The 21,185-nt window shown below is 36.2% G+C and overlaps 1 protein-coding gene across 2 annotated transcripts in view; it reads right to left on the bottom strand.

Annotated features, from left to right (window-relative positions):
* RIT2 (Ras like without CAAX 2) overlaps positions 1-21,185 on the bottom strand; it is a 423,565-nt gene that overhangs the window by 151,009 nt on the left and 251,371 nt on the right. The window lies entirely within an intron of this gene.

The raw sequence follows: 21,185 nt of genomic DNA, 5'->3' as shown, positions 1-21,185 counted from the left end.
TTTCTCCAAGGGATTACAGTATTTAATTCAAAGGGCAGCATTCAAAAAGTATTTAAGAAATCTCCGTAACTACATAGCACCATTTAACAACAGTTTACATTAAAAAAAAAAAAAAATCTTAGTAAAGGGGTGCCTGGGTGCAGTCTGTTGAGCACCTGACTTGATTTTGGCTCAGGTCATGATCTCAGGGTCCTGGGATCTAGCCCTGCACCAGGTTCTGTGCTCAGCCTTTATTCTGCTTGTCCCTCTCTCCTCCTGCTTGTGCTCGCTCTCTCTCGCTCTCTCTCTAATAAATGAAATCTTTAAAAAAAATCTTAGTGAAAGAACATATTTCTTCAACAGTGTGCTACATATATAATCCTATATATTATTAAATCAAGCAAGTTAGACTAAAAATATGAAACTATACAATCTCAAAAGAATTAACAGAATTGAATAAATGAAATTAATGAAAATGAATCAGAAACTAATTAAGTTGATTATTAACTAAATCCCAGTAATATTTAATAATCAATTAGTACATACAGAACATGCATTATATTTCTTAATTTAAATTAAGTGTGTGATTAAAAAAACTTAATTTAACTTTAATGATGTGATTTTCATTCTACAAAAGTTAATGCTGTATAATTTGGGTGAAAGTTCTGCTTCTCTTCTCAGGTGGAAGATACTACAATACCTCACATGTGACAGATACTTCACAGTCACATAATGAGTTTTAAAATTAAAAGTCTCTGTGGTTTTTTTCACAAAACCTACCTTGGAGTCAAGATTCTATGTGGGAAAGTGAGATTAGTAGTCCATGCCATGACAGAGGCAGGCAAGCACCTGTTGAAATTAAGCTAATCCCCAGATCCAAATGATTAGGTTTTGCATGTGCCAGGTTAGCACTGCATGGCTCTTGCACTTATTGTACCATAGCTTTCAGAGAGAGAAGGTAAAAAGCACACCTGTGAATACCTTTCAGTGAAAGAGTTTCTTTTGATGGTACTGGCTGTATCTAAATACCATGCCATTATCTCCCTGGTTCAAACTTCTACCACAGGCTTCCATAAAAGGATAAATATTCTATTAAACAACATTCCCTTTTTAAAGATCAATGTTGATAGTATTTCAGTGAACAAGATATGTGTGGATAATAGAGATTCGACTTTGTAGGCTGAGTCAGGAGGGCTCAAGAGGAAAGAAAAAAGTTTGAAGGATGTTAAATGGAAAAAAATTATGTAATGATATACCAGAAAAAATAACAAGTGATGCAATCAGAAAGTAAAGAAGGTTTATCTTCAACAGTGATTCTCAAATTGTGAAACATAGAATTTTGGGCATTCTTAAGAGTTTTTCCGCAGATCTAAAAGGTCAAATTATTTTCATACTATTGCTAAGATTTTATTTGGCATTTTTCCCACTGTGCTGGCATTTGTACTGATGTGTGCAAAAGCAATATTGGGTAAAGGGGCTGTGGCTTTAGCATGAATCAAGGTAGTGACACCAAATCGAACTAGTACTGTTGTATTCTTTGCTGCCACATACTCATAAAGGATAGCAGTTTAAGAATAAACTTGATGAAGCAGTCAAAATTAATTTCATTAAATATTGACCCTTGAATTAATATATTTTTAATGAAATGTGAAGTGTGCATAAAGCAGCTCTCTGCCGCCAATATACAAGGGTTTTCTAGAGTTAAAGCACTTACACAATTGGCTTGAGTTATGTGCTGAGCCAGCCACATTTTTAGAAAACACTACTTTGCTTGAAAGAATGATTAACAGATAAACCATAGTTATTCAGGCTTAAATATCTGGCATACATTTTTCTTGACAATTAAGGAAATGAAAGTTTCATATCAAGGAGTACTACTGACAATATTTGTGGCCAATAAGAAAACTTAAGCATTCAAGCAAAAATTAGAATTTTGGAAACCTTGCATCCTCAGTCGTGGACTTCCCAATTCTAGAAGACTTTTAAAATGAAACTGATAAGTAGAATTAATGAACCTGATATTTTATAATATTTAATCAAATGTGTTACCATTTGGATGATCTGTACACCTTAGTGAACGAACCAGTATTGTCCAAGAGACCAATGTATATTACAAAACCATGTGGATTTTCATAAAAGGTCTATTAAAAATGCAAAGTAAACCAATGAATTTTAAGATATGAGAGTATGAAATTCCATTGACATGGCTTTAGATTCTACTAAGCAACTAATTTTTAAGAAAATACCCCTTCTTGAATTTTCTATGTTGTCAAAGAAGAATATCCATGGCTATCTGTAAGAGCTATGAAAATGTTTTCCCTTTTCTAAACTTAAATTTTCTCCATGTACTGAACCAAAACATGTTCACTGCAGATTGAATTAAAAAGCAGATGAGAATTCAGCTGTCTTCTTTTAGGCCAGACATTAAAGAGATTTGCAAACAGTATAAAACAATGTCACTATCAGTAAATTTGGGGGGGGGGAATATAGGTTGATTTCATTTAAAAAATATGTTATTGATCCTAACATGTAATCAGCTTACTATTAATTTGAATCATGTATAATAATAAATTTAAAAGTTGTTTTAATTTTTAATATGGTAAATATCAATAGATAAAACTCAGATAAACAGGTCTTTGGGGGTCTTCAATAGTTGTAAGAATGTAAAGGGATCCTTGAAAAACACTAGCCTTTATGTTTGTTCACTTATAAAATGTGTATAAATGTCATGATGATGACTAGTGCATAGATACGTAGTAAAAGTTTAAATTAAAGCAAATTACTATGAATAAAAGTTCAGAAGAGGACAAGAGGAAAATGAAATCATGTAAAGGCCTAGAGGGAGTTTCAAATGTTACTAAGAATGCTCTGATTCTCTAGTTGGATGTAGTTTATTCATGTGCATTTTATTATTATGTATTTCATAATTTACATACATTCTGTTACATCTACTATTTCAAAATCTTAAAGTTAGAAGTAGGATTCTAAATAACAATTAGAAGGTAGGAATGGGAAAAATTGGAGGGCAGTTGAAGCATGCTAAGGCTTCGTTTCTCAAAATATAAGAACACCTACTAATTGTGGCTTCTCTTTGGGAAAAAGATAAATATGTTGGTAGAAACCTGGAAGATAACATATGAGGTATGAACCAGAACTCCCAAACAATGAGATAAAAAAATTATTAACTAAAGACAGGAATACATCAAAAGCTAAATAAAGAGAAATATCACAAATGGGGAAACATTATATAAATCTTAATATATAGTTATGAAATATGCAAATAGTTTACATTGCTTTTCTGTCTATAATACTGGATTTAAAATTGATACAATATTTTTACATGCTAGTTACAAGAAGGACAATTTAAACAATATGACAGAACATAAAGGAATAGAGAACTCAAAAAAGGTATAGTAATAGAATGTGGGATATAGAACAGTTTAAAAAAAGAGATGGAGAAAAAATAGTAAGAGAAGCAATCTGGAGACTTCCAGGGAGGATGGTGTAGTAAAGTCTCCTAGGCTCACCTCGACTCATGGATACAGCTGGATAGCACCCACATCAGTGTCAATAATCCAGAAAATGATCTGAAGAACAGAAGAACAAACTCTCCACAGCTAAATTTAGAGAAGGGGCCATGTTAAAGAGGGTAGGAAGGGCAGGCATGTAGTCAGGGACCACACAGACCCATGGGGCTATCTGGTGGATGTAGGGACACAACAGGAGCAGAGAAGAGAGAGGAGCAGACCCCCCACCAGAGGCACTTCAGGCTAGGGGACCCACATGAAGAAGATAAATCCCTGTAATATCTGACTTTGAAAACCAGAGGGGCAAAACTTAAAGGTCAGCAGGCTCAGCTCTGGGAGAGATGGAAGGGCAGAGTCTCTTCCCTTGAAAAGACAGCACAACAAAAATCACACTGAGATACAGAAAAGAAGAAGCAGTTTGAAACCAGACCTGGGATCTGGGGAGGAGACCAATATGCTGGAGGTGTGAGGAACTTTGGGAGAAACCTCCAAGAACAAAAGAGCTGGCAGGCACCATTTCCCTCCCCGTCCCCCAGTCTAGATACACAGATACCTGCAGGAACCAGCAACGTACCAACACTCTCCATCTAGCTTGCCACCAGTACCTTGCCTGCATGCACTTTTGCAGATCCATACCCTCCAATCTGGCCAGCCTGGGAAGGAGTTTTCTCAGGCAGCTACATGTTCCCTCCTACAGCAGACCAGCAGGAACTTTGCTGGCATCACCACACCCTTGATCTTCTGTGGACCCACCTCTCTTACTCAGCAGGCCTCAGCAGTTTTCCTAGGAGCTATAAGGACCTTCCTGCAGTGGTCCAGTGCAAACCTTGATGGCACCGCATGCCTCACCACTGCGTTCTTCTGCAGACCTACTCCCTCCAATGTGCCCTTGGCCACAGTCCAATCAAAGTGGGGTCACAAGCCTTGCAGTATGCAAGCAGCCATGACAAGGGAAAGCACAACTCCAAAGTGACTTCTGCCCCAGGGAGAGAGGAAGATAACCATCAGTCTGATTATGGCCCAGGCAGTGAACAGGGGGCAGATATCAGGTCTGACTGCAGGCCCATCCACCAATGAAAACTCAAGAGACAACACAGGGGAAGCACCCTCTGGCCTAGTGCAACTGCATCTCTGCTAAATGCCTCATATGATTTCTTTCAAGCCCAAGGCAACCCCAGACTGGCCCACTAACAGCACAGGGACTAAATCTTGCCTCCAAAGGCAAAGAGAGCTATTGCAGACGACTAGACTGACAGCAAATACAGCTCAGCCACAATAGCGTGGTATATGCAGCACACACAGGCAACACCCTTGGAGTAAGAAGTTCTGATGAACAGGAGACATTGCACAACAGGGAACTATACAACCTCTTCTTCATAAGGCCACTGTTTTCAAGAGCAGGAGACATAGCTGACTTTCCTAACACATAGAAACAGACACAGAGAGTTAGACAAAATGAGGAAAGAGAGGAATGTGTCCCAAATGAAAAAACAGGACAAAACCACAGCAAGAGAACTAAAATAAATGGAGATAAGTAACATGCCTGATAGAGAATTTACAGTAATGCTCATAAAGATACTCACTGAAATTGAGAAAAGAGTGGAGGACATAAGTGAGAGATAATTCAATAACTGAAATTAATAATATGCTAAGTAGAATAAGTCATAGACTAGAGGAAGCAGAAGAATGGATCAATGACCTGGGAGACAGTCATGGAAAGCCATCAAGCTGAACAGAAGAGAAAAAAATAACAAAATGAATAGACCAGAGGAATGCAGCGGCACCATTAAGCATAATAACATTTGCATTATAGGGATCTCAGAAGGAGGAGAGAGAGAAAGGAATGGGTTCAATCTTAAGTGACCATCAATTTAACATAGACTGCTATATGCACACAATTTATATACAAACCTAATGATAAACACAAATCAAAACTGATAACAGATATGCAAGAAATAAAGAGAAAAGAAGTCAAGTACATTGCTAAAGAAAGCCAATAAATTTGTTACAGAAGAGACCAAGACAAGAATGAACAGAGAACTACAAAAACAAACATTAAACAAGTAATAAAAAAGAAATAACTATATACCTGTCAGTAATTACTTTGAATGTATATGGACTAAATGTACCAAACAAAAGACATAGGGTGACAGAATGGATAAAAAAGCAAGACCCATCAATATGCTGCTTACAAGAGATTCATTTCAGACCTAAAGACACATGCAGATTGAAAGTTAAGGTTTGGAAAAGTATTTATCATGCAAATGGAAGTGAAAAGAAAGCCAGGGTAGTAATACTTATAATAGACAAAATGGACTTAAAATAAAGACTGTAACAAGAGACAAAGAAAGACATTATAGAATCAAAAAGGGAACAACCAACAAGAACATATAACAATTGTTAATGCATCCAACATGGGAGCACCCAAATACATAAAGCAGCTCATAACAAAGTAATCAAGAGCAATACATTAATAGCAGGGATTTTAACACCTCACTTACATCAACAGATAGATCATCTAAACAGAAAATCAACAAGTAAACAATGGCTTTGAGTGACATATTGGACAAGATACATCTAACAGATATATTACTCAGCATATTCCATCCTAAACAGAATACACTTTTTAAAGTGCAATGGAATTTTCCAGAATAGATCACATATGAGGTCACAAGTCTCAACAAACTGAAAAATATTGAAGTCATACCATACATCTTTTCCAATCACAACACTATGAAACTAGAAATCAACCACAACAAAAATACTAGAAAGTGCACAAATATATGCTATTAACAATGAACGGATCAACCAGGAAATCAGAGGAAATAAAAAAAAATTATATGGAGACAAATGAAAACAAAAACACATTGGTCCAAAATCTTTGGGATGCAGCAAAAGCTCTTTTAATAGGGAAGTTTATAGCAATACAGCCCTACTTCAAAAAGTAAGAAAAACCTCAAACAACATAGCCTCACTCTTAAAGGAGCTTTAAAAAAAAAAAAAAAAAAAAAAAGAAAGGACAAAACCCCAAACCAGTAGAAAGAAGGAAATAAAGACTAGAGCAGAAATAAATGAAATAGAAACTCAAAAAACAATAGAACAAATCAATGAAGCCAGGATCTAGTTCTTTGAAAAGATCAATGAAATTGACAAACCTTTAGCCAGACTCATCAAAAAAAAAAAAACAAAAAAAAACAAAAAAAAAAAACAAAAAACAAAACAAAAAAACAACAGAGGACCCAAATGAACAAAATCCACAAATGAAAGAGGAGAAATAACTGACACAACACAAATTTTGTATTTATAAGCATTATAAGAGAATGAGAAATTAGATGCCAACAATTTTGACAATGTAGAATAAATGCCTAGAAACATAAAATCTACAAACCCTGAAGCAGGAAGAAATAGAAAACTTGAACAGACCAATTACCAGCAATGAAATTGAATCCATAATCCAACAACTCCCAACAAACAAAAGCCCAGGACCAGATGGCTTCACAGATGAATTCTACCAAACATTTAAAGAGTTCATACCTTTTCTTCTCCAAGAATTCCAGAAAACAGAAGAGGAAGGAAAACTTCCAAGTTCATTCTATGAGGTCAGCATTACCCTAAAACCAAAACCAAATAAAGACCCTACAAAAAAAGAGAACTACAGGCCAATATCTCTGATGAACATAGATGCAAAATTCCTCAACAAAATATTAGCAAACCAAGCCAAATAATACATTAAAAAAAATCATTCATCATGATCAAGTGAGACAGATTCCAAGGATGCAAGGGTAGTGGTTCAATATATGCAAATCAATCAATATGATACATCACATCAACAAGGGTAAAAAACCCCCACATGATCATTTCAATAAATGGACAAAAAACATTTGACAAAGTACAACATCCACTCATGATAAAAACCCTCAACAAAGTAGATTTAGAGAGAACATATCTCAACATAATAAAGACCACATATGAAAAACCCATAGCAAACAGCATACAATGGGGAAAACTGAGAGCTTCTCCCCCAAGGTCAGGAACAAGACAAAGATGACCACTCCTACCCACTCTCATTCAACATAGTACTGGAAGTACTAGCCACTGCAATCAGACAAAAAGAAATAAAAGGTATCCAAATAGGTGAGGAAGAAGTAAAACTTTCACTATTTGCAGAAGACCTGATACTACATATAGAAAACCCAAAAGACTCCATCAAAAATCTATTTGAACTGATAAATGAATTCAGTAAGGTCACAGGATACAAAATCAATGTACAGAAATTTGTTGCATTTCTATACACCAATAATGCAGGTACTGAAAGAGAAATTAATTAAACAATTCCATTCACAATTGCAACAAAAATAATAAAATACTTAGAAATGAACTTAACCAAGGAGGTGAAAGACCTGTACTCTGAAAACTATAAAACTGATAAAAGAACTTGAAGACGGGGCGCCTGGGTGGCACAGCGGTTAAGCGCCTGCCTTCGGCTCAGGGCATGATCCCGGCATTATGGAATCAGGCCCCACATCAGGCTCCTCCGCTATGAGCCTGCTTCTTCCTCTCCCACTCCCCCTCCTTGTGTTCCCTCTCTCGCTGGCTGTCTCTATCTCTGTCAAATAAATAAATAAAAGCTTTAAAAAAAAAAAACAAAAAACAAAAACAAAAACTTGAAGACAACACAAAGAAATGTAAACATATTGCATGCCCATGAATTAGAGGAACAACTATTGTTAAAATGTCTATACTATCCCAAAGCAATCTGCAGATTGAATGCAATCCCTATCAAAATACCAATAATATTTTTCACAGAACTAGAACAAACAATCCTAACATACATATGGAACCACAAAAGTCCCTGAATAGCCAAAAGAATCTTGAAATACAAAACTGGAAGTATCAACATCCCAACGACCAAGATACACTACAAAGTTGTAATAATACAAACCATGTGGTACTGGCACAAAAGTAGACAGATCAATGGAATAGAACAGAAAGCCCAGAAATAAACCCATGATTACACAGTCAATTAATCTTTTATAAAGGTGGAAAGACTATGCAATGGGAAAAAGTCTCTTCAACAAATGGTGTTGGGAATACTGGACAGCCACATGCAAAAGAGTAAAACTGGACTACTCTAACTATACACAAAAAAACTCAAGATAGATTAAAGACCTAAATCTGAGACCTGAAACTATAAAACAACAAGAGGGCACAGGCAGTAATTGCTCTGACATTACCCAACATTTTTCTAGATATGTCTCCTGAGCAAAGGAAACAAAAGCAAAAACCAACAATTGGGAATACATCAAAATAAAATACTTCTGCACAGCAAAGGAAACAATCGACAAAACTCCCAGGGAGCCCGATGCGGGGCTCGATCCCAGGACTCTGGGATCATGCCCTGAGCCAAAGGCAGACACTTAACGACTGAGCCACCCAGGCGCCCCGAGTATTTTCATTTTAAACCTTGTCTCTCCCTTGGAATGAAAGTTTGCATTCCCCAATACTGATTAGCAAGTATCAGTAGAGGGAGAGATGTGTTCTATGGTTGAGAGCTGCCAGCCAGCCTGAATTCACATTACATATTCAGTTTACGCTCTGCCCATTATTATGACTCTCTTTGCCATCAGGCAAGAACTAAGTAATACAAGTTTTCTTTTATTCTCAAAACAAAAACCAACCCGTTCTCTCTTATAATGTCTCATTTTTATAGACATATACTGAATATACAGCAAAACAATCAAAGTGCTGAAATCACATTAATGTCATCACTGCATGAATTTCTTTATAAGAAATGTCTTTTTTGATTGTCTTTATTCCTTGATCTTTTCTATTTAAAGCAAATTTTATAAGAAAAAGATAAATCTTAATATAATAGTAACATGATATACTTAAGATATTCCAACAATGTTTCTGATATTATTGGTCTCTTAGAGAAAAACCATCTTCTATCCAGCCTCTCCCCTGCTGTTCCTCATGGCAATTTTAATTGCAGATTCTCATTTTTGTAACATTACTGATAGACTGGAAACAGATGACATACATCATTAATTGGCTGTGTATAGAACACTGCATTTCAGAACCTGTCTTCTTTTGCAAGAGATTTTGTCTGATATTAGGAAATCACTTAGTTTCCTCCATTAGGACAATCATGACTGAAAACAACGCAGCTTTTCCAATTATTCCCAGTTTCCTTACACTACACTTGAGGCTTGGACTAGCCTACCTTCCTTCCTGGTAACTTTCATGATTTCCATTATTACACATAGTGTTGGTGCTTTAAAGGATGTACACACATATTTTCAAATTGCCTTTCCTTAGCATGGTGACATTCCATGGGATTATTATCTCTAACTTTCTGTTTCTCTCCATCTTTCCTCAGTTTGTGTCTAACAAAAAGAACCAAAAAGCAATATTTTTTGCCTATCTTTGTTTAAAGTCTTTCTTCTGACTTTTTAGTTTAGTATACAAGAAGTTCCTCTTCCATTCAGTGCATAATTTTCGTAGGCAGATGTACACAAAATGGATACAGCGTGAAAAGTACAAAGGCACTCGCAAGTGTAGAGGTCACAACAGGAAGGGCACCCCAGTGTGTGATGTTCAGCGAACAATTGGTTTAGTGTGCTGATGGTTTAAAATTCAAGGCATGGGAAGTTGGCATAACAGAGGTACACAAGGGCTGTGATTAGATGGGATCAGGCACTGGACTTTACTCTGCAGACTATCAGAATGATTATGTACAAAGGACAAAATTACCAGATACATTCATATTTAGAGAAAAACAAACACAAGGCTCAAAGTAGGGACCTACCAAGGGTGTTTGACACAGGCTGGGAAAAATCTACCATAACCCCTTTCCCACCTGTTGGTGATTGACCCTGCTTCCCTTTACTTCTACCATCTACTAACTAGGCTTCTGCCTCCCAAGTCCCAACAGAGGACCAGATGGGTATAGTCGGTATAGTCCTGGCTCTTATCAAGACTAGTGGGCCCTCAGGGGCCAGGATCTGGTATATGTAGCTCACAGAGTTTTTCAAAAATAAAACTTAATCCTACTCATTGGTATTTAATTTATGATCAGTTTAGAACAGCTAGATGTATGTACAAGGCCGGCAAGCTTAACTGCTATAACAAAGAATCCACTGGCCAATGAAAGAACATGTCATTAAAATTTGAGGGTAAATTCTCATTCTGGCAATAGCCTACCAGGTAATTTGGAACAACCCTTCCACTGAAATAAGCTAGGAGACTTGGAGGGATAGATCATGACAAAGTTCCTGATTAGATCAAGTTGATGTGGGACTTTTTTTTAATTTTAGTCTTTCTAGTTTCCTACAGAAGTAAATTTGATAGGTCACAGTGACTCAAAAATGAAGAGTAATTAAAAAAATTTAGGTGGATAAAATAGCTATTCATCACATTTTTAAATAAATGTGTTTTGCATTTTCAAAGACATAAAAGATTAAATTCTTTAGTGAGATGAAATTTTAAAAGAATTACTAGAATTTAAAAATACAACAGTTGAAATTAAGAACTCAGTGGATGAGTTTAAATCAAATTAGGTATAAGAGAAACAGTAAACAAAAAGAACATTCAGAAGAAGATATCTAGAACAAAACATAGGGAGATAAAATGATGGAAAATACAGGGGGGAAAAAGTATAACTCAGATGCAGGATAAGGTGAAAAGGACTAATATAGGTCTAACTGAATCTTAGAAGGGAATACAAAATAATATAAGAGTAATATTTGAAGAGGTAATGACTAAGAATGTTACAAATATCATTTTTTCCAAAAATAAGCCCTAACTCAAAGAGCACAGATTTTAACAAGTAACACACACCCAGACAGAGAGCAAATAAGCAAGAGAGAGAAATCCACATAGGTACATCAGAGTAAACTTCTTGAAAACTAAAGACAAAAAGAAAAATCTTAAAATCATCAGGGGTGGGAGATGTGGTATAGGAGGTGTGGTGCAGAGTACCTTCAATTAACAATTGGATGGGTATCTGATTTTCCAACACAAAGGATACCAGAAGAAATGGAATTCTATCGTCAAATTGTTGAAAGAAAATTACTGCAAATTGGCATACATGAACTGCCACCCAAAAGTATATATTCTTATCAAATATATATGGGACATTTACCAAAAGTGATCATATGGCATGTTAAAAATCAACACTTAACAAATTTCAAAGGACTAAAATTATACAGAGTATATGAAAAATGGTGGAAAATAAGTTCAAGAACGAAATACCTCATAAGTCACCACACGCCCAGAAATTAAGGGCTGTCCTTCTGAAAAACCCATGACACAAAGCAGAAATCACAATCAAAATTAGAACATATCTTGAACTTAATGATAAAATAGGACATAGGAATTTAGGGGATGGCTATAGCAAAGCCTTCAGCGGGGGGACAGTTACAACCTTCAATGCACATAAATCAGAAACAGAGAGATGAACAGATGAAAGTCAATGATCTGAGTGTCCATCTCAAGCACTCAAAAAGAATAGTAAGTACAATTCCAAATAATTAAGAAAAAGAACTAATCAAAATAAAAACCTGACAATTATAAAGTAGGAAAATTCCAAGATAATCTAATAAAAATAGTGAGATATATAAAGGATAATATATGAAGACATGGGTTTATTCCAGAACTCTTGGTATGTTTTATAACTAAAAATGAATAAAATTCACTATTAATAAAATAAAGCCCAAAGTTGTGCTTTGAAAAGACTAACAACATTGACAAATGCATGCCAGTGCAGTTCAGTAAAAAAAGAAGCACAAATTAACACTATCAGGAATTTAAAGGGGTTATCATTTCAGTTTCTACAGACACGAAAATGATCAGAAGAGCCTATTACAACAATTTCATGCCAATAAATTTGCAAATTTGACAAAGTAGAAAAAATACTTAAAAAAAAATTATTCAAAGAAAAAAAGACCCTCGCTGAATGGTCTATATGGTAAAGAAGGCAAAGGACTGAATTAGTAAATTAAAGACAGATCAATAGAATGTACTCAATCTGAACAGAGAGAAAACAGATCAAAAGAAAAAATGGAATCCTCTGAAGTATTTCAGTACAGAGGGGATAGCTTTTCCAATAAATGGTGCTGGAGCAATTAAACATCCATCATCAAAAAAACCCCAAAGTAAAAAAACCCAAACACTTCATATAAAAAATAATTCAAGATCTGTGTTGCCTGGATGGCTCAGTTGGTTAAGCAGCTGCCTTCCGCTCAGGTCATGATCCTAGGGCTGTGGGATCGAGCCCCGTGTCGGGCTCTGTGCTTAGCGGAGGGCCTGCTTCTCCCTCTCCCTGGCGCTCTGCCTACTTGTGCTCTCTCTTGTCAAATAAATAAAATCTTAAAAATATAATAATTCAAGATGGATTGTGCTCTTAATTGTAAAACATAAAACTTCAAGAAAAGAACATAGATGAAAATCTTTGGGACCTAGGACTAAGTGGTAGTCTTTGATTTGATACCAAAATCATGATTTATTCAAGAAAAAAATAGACATCATCAAAATAGAAGTTTTTCCTGCAAAAGAGCCTGTTAAAAGGATGAAAAGGCAAATTACAGACTGGGAAAAAATATTTGCAAATCATATATCTGACAAATCTCAAGTAAACAAAGAACTCTCAAAACTTAATAGTAAAAAAAATAATAAATGGAATAATCTAATTATACAATAGTCAAAGGACATGCACAGACATTTTACCGAAGAGGCAATACAGATGGCAAATAAACACATGAAAAGATGTCTGATATTATTAGCCATTGGAGAAATGCAAATTAAAACCATAATGGGATATCACTATACACCTAACAGAATGTCCGAAACGAAAAATAGTGACAACATCTAATGCTGGCAGGGGTGAGAATGTAAAGTAAGTACAGACACTCTGGAAAATGCATTGGTATCTTCTTTCAAAACTAAAAACGGACATATCCTAAGACCCAGCAATTTCACTCTTGGGCCTTTATCCCAGAGAATTATAGACTTGAGTTCATATAGGAATTTGTATATAAATGTTCATAGCAGCCTTATTTATAATAAATGAAAACTGGAAACTATCCAAATGTGTTTAAAGGGTGAATGGATAAACTGTGGTTACATCCAAACTGAATGTTATCCAGTAATAAGAAGGAACACATTACTGATAAACAAAACTTGGATGTGCCTCAGGATATAGTCCTGAATGAAAAAGCCAATCTCAAAAGGATGTGTACTGGATGATTCCACGTATGTAACAATCATGAAATGAACTATTTGTGTAGAGATAGAGAATGGAGTGGTGGACTGATGGTTGCCAGGAGATAGGGATTGGGGTAGGTAGGGGATCCATGTGGCTATAAGGAGTAACAAGGGAGTCTTATGGTAATGGTACAACTAGGTATCTTGATTATAGTGGTGGTTATGCAAGCTACATCAATGATAGAACACATATACCCACAAATGAGTATAACTGGTGAAATTCAGTAAATTCTATGGATTAAACCAATATCAATTTCTCATTTTTGATATTTTATAGTTATGTAACATAATACTGGGGATGCTAAGAGAAGGGTGTACAGGGCTTCTCTACCCATTTGTTTGTGATCTCCTGTGCCTGCACAATTATTTTAAAATAAATTTAAAAGAGGATTATGTAATTTCCTAAACATATGGTCGAATGAAGTTAAAGAGTTTCCAGTATGCAAACAGGAAGTGTTCCTCTTTCAGAAAATAGGTTTCCTTCACTACCAGAAAGTTCACTTTAGAAAACTCACTTTTGCTAAGACCTACATTCGTATCTGTTTTTGCTATTGGAATGAAATCTGAAGATGATTTTTTCACTTTTACGGAATTATTTACTTCTTTGCTTTATGTCCTTCCGGCTCATGAAGGGTTTCATAGAAACACTCTACTTGGCAGATAGCAAGGAAAACCTGTATTTGTAATTCAACCTATCAATATCATTCTTTTGAATTTACAGGATTGTCTTGGTCTCTATGATACCTATACTTATACATATACCTGCAGACATACAATGTTTTGTTTTGTTTTGGATAAAGCCAGAAGCCTGAGAATTGAAAATTATCACAAATGTCAGAGTTTGGCTACACAAGGATACCTAGGGAAGGTCACAGAAAGCTGAAATCTCCAGTAGGATAAGAATTTTAAAGCTTCACTTACTTGGTATTTCTTTTTGGACAGCCCTTTTAAGTGATAGATTTAAAAAATTATAAGTGATCAGAGCAATTTTATAATCTTGAATTTCATTTCGGAGCTCCAATCTGATTCCCCATGTAGCTTTTCTTTCCTCTTTTCCTTGAAAAGAAGCTTATTTCTAGATGCCTCTAATGACTTGTCAATTTTACAAATGTGACCAATGATCCATGAAAACCAAACAATTCACTGTAACGCCATTTTAAAAAGGAAGGGAAGCAAACAGTTATGTCAGTTCAAACTGAATAGACACAACCTTTGTTCTAATGAAACACGACACTGCCAAATGGAATGCCACTTAGTTGTAGGTGCCCAATATATGCGCAGCAAAGTTTAAATTTTTTATGACACATTTGACTGGAGAAGTGGATTTAATTCGTGTTATTTTCATCACTGTTCTTTTGATATAAGCATTAATTTTTATTTAAAAATTTTTATTTTGTATGTATGTAGGTGCTTGTGTGCATATGCGTGTGCGTATGTGTACGTACGTGTGCATGAAAGTGCATGTGTTTTTCTTTTAGGTTTCTGATATCTCATTTAAGACTTTGGAAAATGCGTATAGGGTCTAGATTCTCTCATATGGAGTCTCAAGTATAAATGATCTCATGTCCTTTCATCAATATGCCTTCTAGCTCAATGGTTCTCTAGCTTGCTGCAAAATCACCCCATTTGTTCAAACAGACTTTTGTGCCTACTTCCATTGTTTCTGATTTATGAGGACTAAGAGCCTGAGAACGTGTGTTTGCAACAATGTTTCTACGTGATACAGATTCTTTTGTTTAGGGGACTATTATTTGAGAACCACAGATCTCATCCAGGTTGAGTTTGTCCATACATGGAAATATTAGCTTTTCTGGAATGGCCAATAATCTTTTTTATGTCTTTCTCATTTATTGCCAGTTTTTACTCAGTTTGACTTCATTTATGATCTAACAGAAAAAAAGCGCTCATTCCTCCAAAGCTTTGTTCAAAATTCATTTACTCCAAGATTGCTACTTTGTTTCACATTTGAAAATTAGGAAAATAATTCCAGAATTGATTTTACAAAGTCTGTGCACCAAAGCCTATACACTTTGGTTATCAGAAAACTTGCTAGGCCTTCCTCCAGTTTTAATTTATCTTCCTTTTGAAACAATCCTTACATATTTCATTTGCTAGAGTCTAACTTGTGAAACAGATTAGAGCATAGTAACACAAAGAGAATTTAAATGATCCAGGTGAGGCATGAGGATGGTAGTACATAGTATTTATTGAGTCCCTAGTTTGTACTGAGTACTGTGCTAGATAAGCTAATGACATTATCTCATCTACCCTACCCGAAAACCTATGAAAGTGGTATTATCCCTGTTCTACAGAAGCAGACACTGAGACAGATTTTGGAGTGCACGAGATTGGTTAGGGATCAACACTTGCGAAGGAAGAAGTAAGAAACTGGATTGAGTCAAGGGAGAAGCTGAATGACAATGCAAGCCCAACAGAGTCTTTGCCAAACCAGCATGCAGATCTGGAACAAGATTTGCTTGTCGTGATGTCCCACTGGGTTGCAATGGCTAGATATTTATGTCCACACTTCACTGGAAATGGGTATCCCTGGGAAGAGTATGACCTGACAAGGACGCTTTGTGTAGCTGGGCATAGCCCTGAAGTGGTCTACTGACTATGCCTCTTATCTCTGTGCTGGGAGGATGTACTTCTTTGAAGGAGAATTTGGGTGTTCGTTGAATTTGCCACTGATTTGTCCAAGAACACAGTGATTGTCTCAGTGAAAATTCAAACTCAGGACTATCGGATTCTTTTGATGATATACTTTGTTATTTTCTGAAAAATACTTGCTAAGTAATGCCTTAACCTTGTCTTGAGGAGTCCATCATGGGCATTCACTGTCCTGTGTGACAATGCAACAATGACCTCAGGTACCACTGAACAATGTAGCAGTTTGTCCCTACATGCAAGGTCTCTATCCTCACTGTAATTTTGTCACCTGTCATCCTGTCAGGGTGCTGCATGAGCATGGAATCCATGAATAGTCTATTGCTTTCACCCAAGCTGCCATCATTCTTCATCCTGATGACTAAATCTCCTGACTGGTCTTCCTACCTTAGTTCTTGTCTCCCTCCAAGAACTAGATGGATAACGAAAATGTATTCATGCCACAACTCTGCTCAAATATTTGAAGTTATTTCTCTTCCTATGTATGTATATACAGATGTATTCTATGTGTGTATAGTTTTATTCCTGACACCATTTTTACAGTGTGCAGTTGATACATACACACTGAAATCGATCATTATCTCCCCTATTATAATTTCAGATTCTTCTAAAGTTTTTATTGGTCATTTTCATTCCTGAACAACCAGATTCTAAAAAAATGCCCATTATCCATTCAGTTATCACTACGTATTTCCTAAATAAAATGAATGAAAAAATGGTGTTCACAAAAAGAAAAAAAAGATATATAAGGATCACAAAACTGATTTGGGTTCAAATTCTAGTTTCAAAACCTACTCAAACTAGATAAATTACATCAAACTCTAACCTTTGTTTTTCTTTGTCTTCTATCTCAATTGGAATTAATGCATTGGCATTTTTAATGAAATGAAATAGAATAAGGCAATGTTATGGAAAAAGATAAGTAGGGCTAGATAATTGTGAAATTTAAATGTGTATCCCTATAATATTGTATAAATTACAACTCTCTTCCCATAAAAAATATAAACCCTCATCATTGGGAAAATGTGTTGATAGGGATTATCTAATGTACTGATAATAGATGAATTACTATTTTTTTCCCACTTTTTAAAATCTAAGTGGTATTTGCAATTACTGCATTATAGCATATCCAAGACACTCTGGTACATATTTATGCTTTGTGTGTGACAAAGTGTGTCTTCAAGGCAGGCCCTATCTCTGAAATTATTCTGAGGCTACTTGATATGTATGTACCAGGCAGGCTGGTCTTCCCAACCCCTCCTCCTCAATATTCCATGGCTTGTGCACACCCACAGCCCCACGATTCATTTCCTCCTTTATCTACTCTTATTGGCCCTTCCCAAAAGAATTGTCACCATTCATCTGCTCCTTCGTACCTGGTTGGGATGCTTCTCCATTCCGCATCTCCCTTCCCCCAAAATGCTGTCTCTACTGGTTTTCAGCAACAATTGCACATATGCGTGGTGTCATACTGTTCAATATTTAGTTCCGTTGTTTAATATAATGTTCTGTATCAAATGCATAGATCCTTTCTGAGACGAGAAAGTCCCTGAGAACAGAGACTGGATTACTCATTCCTTTACTGTGCTGCAAAGCCACCACCGCTCTGAAGATAAGCAGATGCTTGGCAGAACTCTAAATAGATGTTATTTTTCTTAACACAGCAATTTCCGATCTCTGCAGCTTTTATAGGCCCCCTCTCAGTGAAAGAATTGAACCGTTTTCATTAGATAGATAGATCACTGAAGAAGAAATAAGGAGTATTTCATGATCCCAGATCTGCATTCAGAGAGTTAGTCAGACTGTGGAAAGCAGAGTTTCAAGGCTTCAAACTGAGTATTAAGCTGCAATTAGATTGTCAGCGCTGAAAGGGTTGTCAGGGTCTATCTTCAGGATAGAACAGTTTGTGGTCTGCGACTGATATAAAACTTTTCTAAACCAGCTCCCAGATCCTTGGAACTCACTCCATTTGTAGCACCATTTTTACTTTGCACAGGTGGTCAGGGTCTTACAAAAACAAAAAAGCAGAAATTATTGCCTTTGACTCCCCAGTGTGACAGCAGGAGGCACAGTAGGGACAAAGACCATGCAAGCTCAGGGACCTAATGTAGTCTGGGAATCTAAAAAGGGCTGTATCATAGTCTGGATGGACTCTGGACAAAATTGTGCTACTGATCAGAAAACAGTGCTTTTCAGTAGTTTTGAGTATCATTTCCTTGTCCTTACTTTTTCTCACATTCTTCCCAAGTTCTGGCTATTACTGGCTTGTTCAGCACCTGGAGCTCCTCATTCCACCTCCAAAGAGCTAGCATTCTGTTCCTTCCTGCTCCAATACAATGCAATTGCTTATGTTCTCTCCTCTGAGGAGCATGCTAAGATCCTGAAGCTGATGTAAAAAAAAAAAAAAATTCAAGAACAACAACAATGGTTTAGAGGCCAAAAGTGAGCTTTCAAATCAGAAACGCTGGACATGTTCTCATAGCCCTAATTAGCTATGTGACCTTGAGCAAGTCGCTGAATCTTTAAAGCTTCAGATGACTCATAGCTAAATAGGATCATAAAGGAGTGTACTTCGTGGCCTTGTGGTGAAGATGAAATAAAATTACGTGTTCTCAGTGCCTGGTATGGAGACTTGCAATACTAAATGCATCATCAGTATCAAAAATGAGTATTATTCTCAGAGAAAATACTCAACTTTAAACAGAGCCCTTCAATATTTTTGCTTAAAGATGTCATTAATGATGAAGGACATCAAGCACTAAAACTTGTTTCTTTTTCTTGGTATAAATGGATTTAGGATTCACCAAAATGGATTCAGAATGCAGCCACCCACTCTACCAAACAAGCATGACAAGAAACAGCTGTCACCATCAGCACTTTCCCTTCAACCACTTTCTATGAGGAGGAGGAAGAGCTACCAAGTTAAAACCCTACTTCTCTGCCTCCTAGCACTGAACATAAGCACCAGCATGATTTCTTTCAGAAACTTCCAGAGTTTAACGTTATTACTCTAGGACTCTTCATAAAACTCCTTTGAGCTGGAGATGATGCAGGTGTCGGCATCTTTTCATTTTTACATGGAGAAAAAAAAAAAACTCTGAAATGAAGACCTAACCTTTGAAGAACATAAGAGTACACGTGATCAGGGTTTTAGTCTTAAATTTGTCACTAACAGCATGCTTTTATTAAAATCAGTTTCTATCAGTATATTTACTTCTCAAATATCCTCATCCATCAACTGCTTGCCTTACAACTACACAGGGCAGTTATGGGGTTAAAATAAAGTGTGAACGGAAAGCATTTTGAAAAGGAACAACCACTCTACAATTATAGGAACAATTATTCCCATCACAAACACCACAGCCAGAAGCCAAATTTGCATCTCAACACTTCATTATTGGAGACGTGGGTACATGAGCCATTTTAAAAAGATTGTAATTTGAGTTTTCATGGGTTTTGCACTTTCTGTGACTATCTTGTTTACTTGCTTTTATCTGAAAGGAAAAGTCTGTCAAATCTGCTAAATTACTCAGCTTACTGTCATTTTTCATATTTGTTTCAGTGATATATGTGCTGCTCGAGTCTCATCACTGCTAATCTGCAATTACCCAGACTAAGACAGGGGTCCCGTTGAATACCTTGTGAGCCGAGGGAAGCAGAAGCAGAGCCAGGATGGTGAGGGGAAGGCACATGCTAGCCAGTGTTGGAATCATGGGAGCAATCATTCTAGAGACAATCTGATTAACTTTTGCCTGAAGAAGGTTCCCTCACATTCTCACAACCACTAGCTTACAAGAGCCACTTGTAGCTCTTGACTGGCATTCAGTTAAAGGTTTATGTTCTCTAGGAATTCTGAGAAGTGCAATAAAGGTGGTCATGTTATTGCTGATGGCATACTTCTGTCTCCGGGTGCTCCCTCATGGCACTTCCCGGAAGTCCTTAAAAAAAAAAAAAAAAAAGTAGAACATTCCCACTCTTCAGAGGAGTATCTGAAAGGTTCACTGCTAAACCTATACTTCTCTTCTTCCTTTTTGTCAAGTACTGCAAAATAGATTCGTATTTAGCTGGTGAGATACACTTGAATTCCTATCTCAAAGCCATGTAACCATATCATACTAACCATATCAAACCATTTGCTTTGAAGAAAGAGAAGTAACAAAGGCAGGAGAACAAGTGCAGAGGAGACAAATATTATAGCTCCTAAAAAATAGCCAGCTGCCACTTTAAGAGGCTTAGATTTTCAAGTAAAATATAGAAAAAAATGCCACTACAAAAATTTATTGCACTAAATCATAGACCTGTTTCTGTATTAAGTATAGATTTATAAGCATTGAATCTATATGATATTTTCACTTTAAGAAAACTTAAGATGCATTAGATGCAAAAATCCAAATATATGAAACACTTAAAATAGGAGAGAACAGTTTTAGTGAAGATCCTTAACCTTAGCAAAAGGATTTATTAGCAGGCTACTTTAAGTCTAAAAATCATTAGCTGGAAACATACAAACTATTAAAATCCAGCTCAAATTTAAGGTCAATGCAAATAAAGAGAAAGCATCTAAAATTAGAACTAAACCATTCGATTTAGAGAATTGATTTATAAAAGTTTGATTTGCATGCAACTTCTTAGTACTTTAACTTTGTACAAAGTAAGTCATGGCAATAGAATTGTGAGATGATTCGCCTGGTCCCTGAACTGGGTTTTGGTCGTTTAATCTCTTCAGGAGTACTAAGGAGCACGAGGAGG

The sequence above is a fragment of the Ursus americanus genome, chromosome 19 (assembly GCF_024610735.1).
Source record: "Ursus americanus isolate L20-20 chromosome 19, mUrsAme1.1.p, whole genome shotgun sequence".
In the NCBI taxonomy this organism is placed as follows: Eukaryota; Metazoa; Chordata; class Mammalia; order Carnivora; family Ursidae; genus Ursus; species Ursus americanus.
The sequence above is the reverse complement of the archived record's forward strand: the minus strand, read 5'-3'. Positions and strand labels throughout refer to the sequence as shown.